We start from the raw sequence: 9,044 nt of genomic DNA, 5'->3' as shown, positions 1-9,044 counted from the left end.
CATGGATTGCATTGGGAACACCTCTCTCAGCAGACGTCTTTAATTTACTCCTGTTTCCCCCATCACCCACATTGCACAACTGTCAGTTCCTTCCAGGGTTGTCTCTTGGAGCCAAACACCTATGCCTGACAAATCCAACCATGAGTCTGAGGACAGTTCTCTCAGTGGATTGCCCTTAAAGGAAAGTATGACTTTGGCTGCATCAGGCACAGTTCCTTCAGCCCTTTCCAGTCCTTCAGTTCTATTCCACATGCCTTTTCTCCCTCAGAAACTTCTGCGCACCCTCACACCAAGCACCAGGGAGTAGAACACGTTGCGCATTTTGCTCTGCCACCAGTATGTGTGTTGCTGACAGGCTGTAGATACTTGCAGGATGTCAAGAGTACATTTCACCAGCATGGCCATTATTCTGCACATGTCCTGTCCATAAGTCTGTAGCTCTAACATGAGACAGAGCTAACAAAGCTTCATGCATTTTTTGTGAAATCCTGCCTTAGAAGTGAGAGGTGTGAAAGACAACAAGTTGCAGAATACTACTGAAGCGGGTAATGCTGATGGGAACAGGGCTGCCCAGCTGGGGTGTTTCTCATCCCTGAAAATCACAGAGGCAAACATCACAGCCAAAGAATCATGGGTAGTCCCACCATCTCAGTGATACCACTAAACCTTACTGCAGTAGGTATGAACAAGTACATGGAATGGTGAATGAAAATGAAGGTGTTTAAAACAAATAACTGATTTTTTTCAGCACATATGACTAGTAAGCGAGGCACATACTTGCAGTGCTAACAGTTCCACAGCTTTTTATGTCACGATATCTGGGCTTCTGGAAGCGAGCAAGTATCACTCCCACCTTCAAGCAGGGCAAGAAGGAGAATCTGAGAACTAGAGGCAGGGGAGTTTCACATTGATTCCCTGTAAGGTGAAGGAATAAATAAACCTAGAAGTCATTTCTGACTATATTAAGGGCAAGAAGGTAGCAGTCAGCATGGATCAATAAAGGGGAAATCACACTCGGCCAATCTGATCACGTTCCGTGATCAAATGAACAAGTTGGTGGAGGAGGGGAGAACAGTGGATGTTGTATCTTGATTTTAGCAAGACCCTCAACAGTATGTCCCGTTACCTCCTCATAGACAAGTTAGGTAAGTGGACAGTCAAATGTATTTAAAACTGGCTGAAATGCCAGACTCAAAGGACTGTGATCAGTGGCACAACATCTAGCTGGAGGCAGGTCACAACCAGTGTACCTCAGGGATCAGTATGGGTTCATTCATGCTTAACATCCTCATTAAAGACCTGGATTACAGGGTGTACTCTCAGAAAACCTGCAAATGATACAAACCTGGGAGGAGTGGTTGATACATGAAAGGGTTGTTCTACCGTTCAGAGGGACCTCAACAGGAGGTCAATATCTCCTCAGCTGGAGATTTCTCCAGCCACGGAGATATTGAGAACCCGACTGGACACAGCCATGAGCAATTTGTTGTAGTTCAACCTGCACTGAGTAGAGGGGGTTAGACTAGACAGTCTCCAAAAGCGTCTTCCAACCACAACTATTCCATTATTCTGCCATTCTGTAAGTTTGGGGTCATTGTAGATGGCAATGTTCTACTGATTATTCCCATCTTTATAGTAATAAACCATCACTACTGCCCAGCTTCTGACAGTAACCAAAGGATTTACCCCATGTGGACCTAACAAGTTCCAGACACATGGGCAAGCTAAAAATGCCTGACTCGCTGCAGGGAATGTGGTTAGCTACGGCTAATTGTCTCTCAAGTAAATAGTCTGTAAAACTGCAGATTACTGCTGTCTCTGAGAGAAATCCAAAGCCCATTAAACTCTTTCATCAAATTCAGCTATTTCTGAAGCTGGAACTTTCATTCTTATAATTAATTTATCAAGTTAAAAACAAAACTCAACAATGAAATTATCTCTGATTTTAAATAAAATGTAAAACTGCACAGCTGGAGGCTCTGCCAATGCATTTGTTTCCCTCGTGGTATTGTTCTGTGACATCTGTTAATATGTTGTCATGACAATTTTTACATCATTCAGGAATTTTGATAAGCTTACATTATGGGGTGTGGATTTGCAGATATAATTAGAGATGTGTGCTTTGGGAGCAGGGGAGAAATAAATTACAAAAATGTAAAATATTACCACATATTGCACTGAAACTGAAAACTATTATTATGGGCTGTGTGATGTAGACAAGCTAGTATACAACATAAAAAAGGTATCTCAGGCTATTAATTCAAACAGAAATAAAAAATGTATTAAATGTAATTAAGGTTGGCTTATTTCTTTTTCAGCCGTATATTACTTAATTGCCCTCTGAAACAGCATGACCTAAACATTGTTTAGTACTTACTGTAGCAAAAAAAGTTATAATAAGGAAAGAAAAAAGGATTATAAGGAGCTATTATCAGAATTCTTGTCATGGTCTGCCATATCTTTAGGAGTAATAACCTGTAGAACATTTTAATGGCTCTGAACTGTCATGGAGTTTGACTTGGAAGTTTCTCTTAACTTGAGTGATTCTTTTGTCATTATAGGTGAATCTTGTTTCATCTCTCCTTGCACGTATGTATTCAGGTGCAAGGCTATATTAGAACATGATGCTTTTTTTTTCTACATTCCAGCTAAAGAGGAATCCACCACAAAATATACTGCTCTAACATTGTTCACATGTGATCATAACAGACAAAAGGAGAAAAAGTTGTCATAGAAAATTAAAAATAATTTTATTTAATCAACAGGCTTCCTGGAATTGAGTTTCTTCCCAAGATGCTGATTTGTAACCATGTGCATGTACCTTTCCTCTCTCTACTGGCATATTTTCTCTGAAGTCAGTAGGAGTACTCACCTGCAAAAAATATCTATATATGTATGAAGATTGCCAAGTTTTTTTACATTAGCATTTATTATTGGGAAATAGAAGACAGCAATTTGGCCATTAGATGTATTTTCTATTTCACAGATACGGTGCACTGGAAAAATCACAACAAAGAATTGCTATAATACTTGGTTCCTTTTACTGCTGAAAGTTACTTTTGCATTTGCATTAAAATGAGAAGCAGAGAAAACAGAATTCAAGTAGAGGAGGGAGAACTTGAGAGAAACTTTATTGCCAGGCATGGAAAAGAAATAATTGAGATTTTTGGCAGAAGAAAATTCTGACCGAAAAAAGTAATTTTTGGAATAACAAAGATCACAGATTTTTGTTTTACTGCCTGACAACTTGATTTTTGGGACTGGACACACGATCTACATGCTTAGATTTGTCACAATAGTGGATGCAATTAACACATTTTTAGTCGTGTTTCAGTTTCTTTAATTCCTAATTTTACAGAGCTGAACTATGGATTTTGCGGCTGAAATTTATAGATAACTTAAATTAATAATTTTCTCATCATTTTATTATGTGTTATTTAATTAATGATCCAATGGAATTTTTTTTTTTTTAAAGTAGTCAAATAGCAGCATTTTTCCATGCTTTTTGATGATGATTGGTTTAGTTACTTGAAACTTCACACTTTTTTAGAAAGCATATTTTTATTACAGTGTCTAATATAGCAGCCAAATCAGTATTATGAGGTCAATCCTTTGCTGCAGGAAAGGACCAAGTGGTTGACATACTAAGTGGTAGACAGGTTCTTCCACAGGGCAGTGCTATTTATGAGGCCTGGGGTTTTTCAATCTATTTTCACATCATATCAACAGTTTCAGGCCTGCCTTGGGTTTACAGAATCACAAAATCACAGAATAACAGAATGTTTGGGGTTGGAAGGGACCTCTGTGGGTCATCTAGTCCAACCCTTCTGCCAAAGCAGGGTCACCTACAGTAGGCTGTAGAGGACCTTGTCCAGGCGGGTCTTGAATATCTCCAGAGAAGGAGACTCCACAACCTCCCTGGGCAACCTGTTCCAGTGCTCCGTTACCCTCAAAGTTAAGAAGTCTTCCACATGTTCAGACGGAACTTCCTGTGCCTCAGTTTTTGCCCATTGCCCCTTGTCCTGCCACTGGGCACCACTGAAAAGAGTTTGGCCCTGTCCTCCTGACACCCACTCCTAAGATATTTATAGGCATTTATAAGGTCCCCTCTCAGCCTTCTCTTCTTCAGGCTAAACAAGCCCAGCTCCCGCAGCCTTTCCTCATAGGAGATATGCTTCATTCTTTAGCTTCACCCAGAAATCTTAGTCTCACTATATTAAGCTTATTCAAGCTCTTGCCTCACTGCGGCAGTGAGGGAACTAAATAGCAGTCAACATAAAGACGATGTACCCAAAACAAGCAAGTTTCTGCAGCAGCAGTGTCACTGGAAGGGCCTTAATTAACTCAGTATTAAAATAATTATCTAAATTACCTTTCAGCTTGTATTATGCTTAACATCACGTTCAAGGAAAGGCAGCAATGGAGCCGTAGAAGAAGCTGCTGTATTAGCAGCTGGCTTAGGGCTGGACCTCCACTTCCAGCACTACCTTCAGACATAGGAATTTTCTGGCAGAGCGACAGGTCTCATCACACAGTACACAGACAGCACAGGCCAACACAGAGAGGAAACAGCTCTGAAAATTGTGACCTTCAGTGCGCTGAACACGCAAAGTCACAGGCAATTGATTTTTTGCTATTTTTCAGAGTGATGCATTTAAAACCACCCCACAGACCTGCCAGTATAGGACCTATAAATCATAGCATTAATAACTTATTCCTAAGAGTTTGTTCTGGATAGACTTGGGAAGTTGCATATCGTTCCATCACCCTTACTAATTTCTTCACAGAATCACAGAATCACAGAATAGTAGGGGTTGGAAGGGACCTCTGTGGGTCATCGAGTCCAACCCTTCTGCCGAAGCAGGGTCACATACAGCAGGCTGCACAGTACCTTGTCCAGGCGGGTCTTGAATATCTCCAGAGAAGGAGACTCCACAACCTCCCTGGGCAGCCTCTTCCAGTGCTCCGTCACCCTTAGAGGGAAGAAGTTCTTCCTCATGTTCAGACGGAACTTCCTGTGCCTCAGTCTGTGCCCATTGCCCCTTGTCCTGTCACTGGGCACCACTGAAAAGAGCTTGGCCCCATCCTCCTGACACCCACCCTTCAGATATTTGTAAGCATTTATTAGGTCCCCTCGCAGCCTTCTCTTCTTCAGGCTGAACAAGCCCAGTTCCCTCAACCTCTCCTCGTAGGGGAGATGTTCCAGTCCCCTCATCATCCTTGTAGCCCTCCGCTGGACTCTCTCCAGTAGCTCTTCATCTTTCTTGAACTGGGCAGCCCAGAACTGGACACAGTACTCCAGATGAGGCCTCACTAGGGCAGTGTAGAGGGGAAGGAGAACTTCCCTCGTCCTGCTGGCCACACTCTTCTTGATGCACCCCAGGATTCCATTGGCTTTCTTGGCAGCCAGGGCACACTGCTGGCTCATGGTTAATCTGTCGTCCACCAGGACGCCCTGGTCCCTCTCCGCAGAGCTGCTCTCCAGCAGGTCTACCCCAAGCCTGTACTGGTGCATGAGGTTGTTCCTCCCCAGGTGCAGGACCCTGCATTTGCCTTTGTTGAACCTCATCAGGTTCCTCTCTGCCCAACTTTCCAGCCTATCCAGGTCACGCTGAATGGCAGCACAGCCTTCTGGTGTATCTACCACACCTCCCAGTTTGGTGTCATCAGCAAACTTGCTGAGGGTACATTCTAACTCTTCATCCAGGTCGTTGATGAAGAAGTTAAACAAGACTGGGCCCAGTACTAACCCCTGCAGGACACCACTTGTTACCAGCCTCCAACTAGACTCAGAGCCGCTGATGACAACACCCTGAGTTCTGCCATTCAGCCAGTTCTCTATCCGCTTCACCGACCACTCATCCAGCCCACACTTCCTGAGCTTCCCTAGGAGGATATCATGGGAGACTGTGTCGAAAGCCTTGCTGAAGTCAAGGTAGACAACATCCACGGCTCTCCCTTCGTCTACCCAGCCAGTCACGTCATCGTAGAAAGCTATCAGATTGGTCAGGCATGATTTCCCCTTGGTGAATCCATGCTGACTACTCCTGATAACCTTCTTTTCTTCCACTTGTTTGACGATGGCCTCCAGGATAAGCTGCTCCATCACCTTTCCCGGGATGGAGGTGAGGCTGACCGGCCTGTAGTTCCCTGGGTCCTCCTTCTTGCCCTTTTTGAAGATTGGAGTGACATTGGCCTTTCTCCAGTCCTCGGGCACCTCTCTTGTCCTCCAGGACCTCTCAAAGATGATGGAGAGTGGCTCAGCAATGACATCCGCCACCTCCCTCAGCACTCGTGGGTGCATTCCATCGGGGCCCATGGATTTGTGGACATCCAGATCACTTAAGCGATCCCTCACACAGTCCTCCTCGACCAAGGGAAAGTCGTCCTCTTTGTAGGCTTCTTCCCTTACCTCCGGGGCCTGGGATTCCTGAGGGCCAGTCTTAGCACTGAAGACTGAAGCAAAGAAGGCATTCAGTAGCTCTGCCTTCTCCGCATCCTCCGTCAGCAGGACACCCGCCTCATTCAGCAGCGGCCCCACGTTGTCCCTAGCCTTCCTTTTGCTGCTGATGTAGTTGAAGAAGCCCTTCTTGTTGTTTTTGACATCCCTTGCCAGCTTCAATTCCAGGTGAGCCTTGGCCTTCCTCGTCGCATCCCTGCATGCTCTCACCACGTTTCTGTACTCTTCCCAAGTGGCCTGCCCCTCTTTCCACATTCCATGGACCTTTCTCTTCTGCCTGATCTCCGCTAGAAGCTCCTTGTTTAATCATGCAGGTCTCCTGCCTCCTTTGCTAGATTTCTTTCTCAGGAGGATGCATTGCTCCCGTGCATGGAAGAAGTGTTGTTTAAAGAGCGACCAGCACTCATGGACCCCCCTGCCTTCAAGAGCCCTGGCCCACAGGATTCCTCCCAGTAGCTCCTTGAAGAGGGCAAAGTCAGCCCTCCTGAGGTCCAGGGTTTTGATCCTGCTTATCGCCCTGCTTCCTCCACGCAGGATCCTGAACTCGACCATTTCATGGTCACTGCAGCCGAGTCTACCTCCGACCTTCACATCCTCCACCAGTCCCTCCTTGTTTGTTAACACAAGGTCCAGCAGCGTGCCTTTCCTTGTTGGTTCCTCCACCACTTGCATCAGAAAGTTATCATCGATGCTCTGTAGGAACCTCCTGGATTGCGCCTGCCTAGCTGTATGGTCTTCCCAGCTGATGTCAGGGTGGTTGAAGTTCCCCATGAGAACCAGGGCCTGTGACTGTGAGGCTGCTTGCAGCTGCCTGTAGAAGGCCTCATCAACCTCCTCCTCCTGGTCAGCTGGCCTGTAGTACACACCCACCGTAATGTCACCCTTACGAGCCTGTCCCTTAATTCTAACCCACAAGCTTTCAACTCGTTCCTCATTTGCCCCCAGGCCAAGCTCAATGCATTCTACTTGCTCCCTCACATATAGAGCAACTCCCCCACCTCTCCTTGTTGGTCTGTCAAAAACATGAAAAAAAAAATGGAGCACAAGGTTTAGTTCTTGTTAAACGAAACTATCACCATGTAAAAACTCACAGTTTGAAAATAAATTTTTTCAAGTTCCAAGGAAAATATCTGTTTTAGTTCTATTTATCAAAGTGAGTTCAAGTTTATGAAATACGCTTTTCTTAGACATGAAGTTGTTTCGGTCACATTTTAAATAGAAGACAATAGCAGATAAACATTGACTTGGGAGTAACATTATGCCAAAATAGCACAAGACTCTGAACTGTGAACAGCGAAGGTAGGAAAAGTGTTGTAAAATCTAAGAGATTGCCTCATTCTGACCATCCAGCCATAAGCGCAGAGCACAATCTATTAGTCCCAAACAGCGATGTGTATGTTACACAAGAGTGTGGGGTGAAGGACTATGCCATTTCAATCAGCCTTGGAGTCAAATGACGAGGAAGTCTTGGGTTGCCTCTTGTGTCACCTCTGACTGTGCTAGTATGGAACAAGAAAGCTCAAGGACCCCTTCGCCCTTCTTCCCATAAATCTACCACCCAAAGGATGTAGACCTTCTGCATGTAAATTGTCAAAAGGAAGGGACAGAGACCAAAAAACAAAGAGATTTGTGGGAAAATACAGAATAGTGTCTTGTTTCTTGCCCCTCCGTGGACTGTCATATTCACCTTGAGTTGCCTTCTGTTTTTCAGAGTCTGCTGAAAAGTGCCTTGAATTGTTTGGTTTGGTAAGACAAGTAAAGGTAGGATTTTTTTTCCATAAACATGGGATTTACTTAAACCTAGGGTCCTCAAAAACTTTCTGGTTAAAAAAAGTGAAAAAAAAATTGGACAGAAATTGAAACATCTTCTAATGATTTCAGTAACTGCCACACTAAAAAAAAAGTGATTGCTGATAAGTAAAAGTCTGTGGCACCAACAAATACTATACTACCACATATAATCTCAGTGCCACACATCTAGGCATACACCTGTGCACTGTCCTTAACCATGAACACAAAAGCAGGTCTGCAAGGCAAAAAAACCCTTCTGCTCCAAATGTAGGGAAAAAGTGTTGCAGAAATATCACCTCCTGAAACAACAGTTTCAGTAGGTGCAAATTTAACCTAACCCTTGGTTACACTCCAAAAAGGTTTATTTTGGAGAAAGTTACTGTGCAATAACACTGAGTTTTGTAAATCCAGTCTTTGTCCTACACCTGGGCAACTCCATCCTGTGACCAAGGATTTAGAAATACTGGACTAATTAAAGGTATTTCCTTTCCTCTCTAAACTACATTTATTTAGCAAAATTTGAGATGTCTTGTCCAACATCGTTTTTCAGGTTCTCTCAATAGTCAGCGGAGTGATACATCTCCTCTCAGATGCCTCAGATATTTGGGATTAATTGCTCTTGAGGAGGTCTGTCCTTCTCCATTTGCCAGTAGACAAAATAATTAGCTCAGCCTAGCCTTTTTCTAACAGTTGGAAAGACAAAGTGAGATCAGACAAATCACCTGGAGTATTTCTCTGGATACAGATAGCTGCAGTAATGGAGGCAGTAGAAGTATATTTAAACAGACATTTC

This window comes from Opisthocomus hoazin, chromosome 1 (genome assembly GCF_030867145.1).
Source record: "Opisthocomus hoazin isolate bOpiHoa1 chromosome 1, bOpiHoa1.hap1, whole genome shotgun sequence".
Taxonomy (NCBI): domain Eukaryota; kingdom Metazoa; phylum Chordata; class Aves; order Opisthocomiformes; family Opisthocomidae; genus Opisthocomus; species Opisthocomus hoazin.
The sequence above is the reverse complement of the archived record's forward strand: the minus strand, read 5'-3'. Positions refer to the sequence as shown.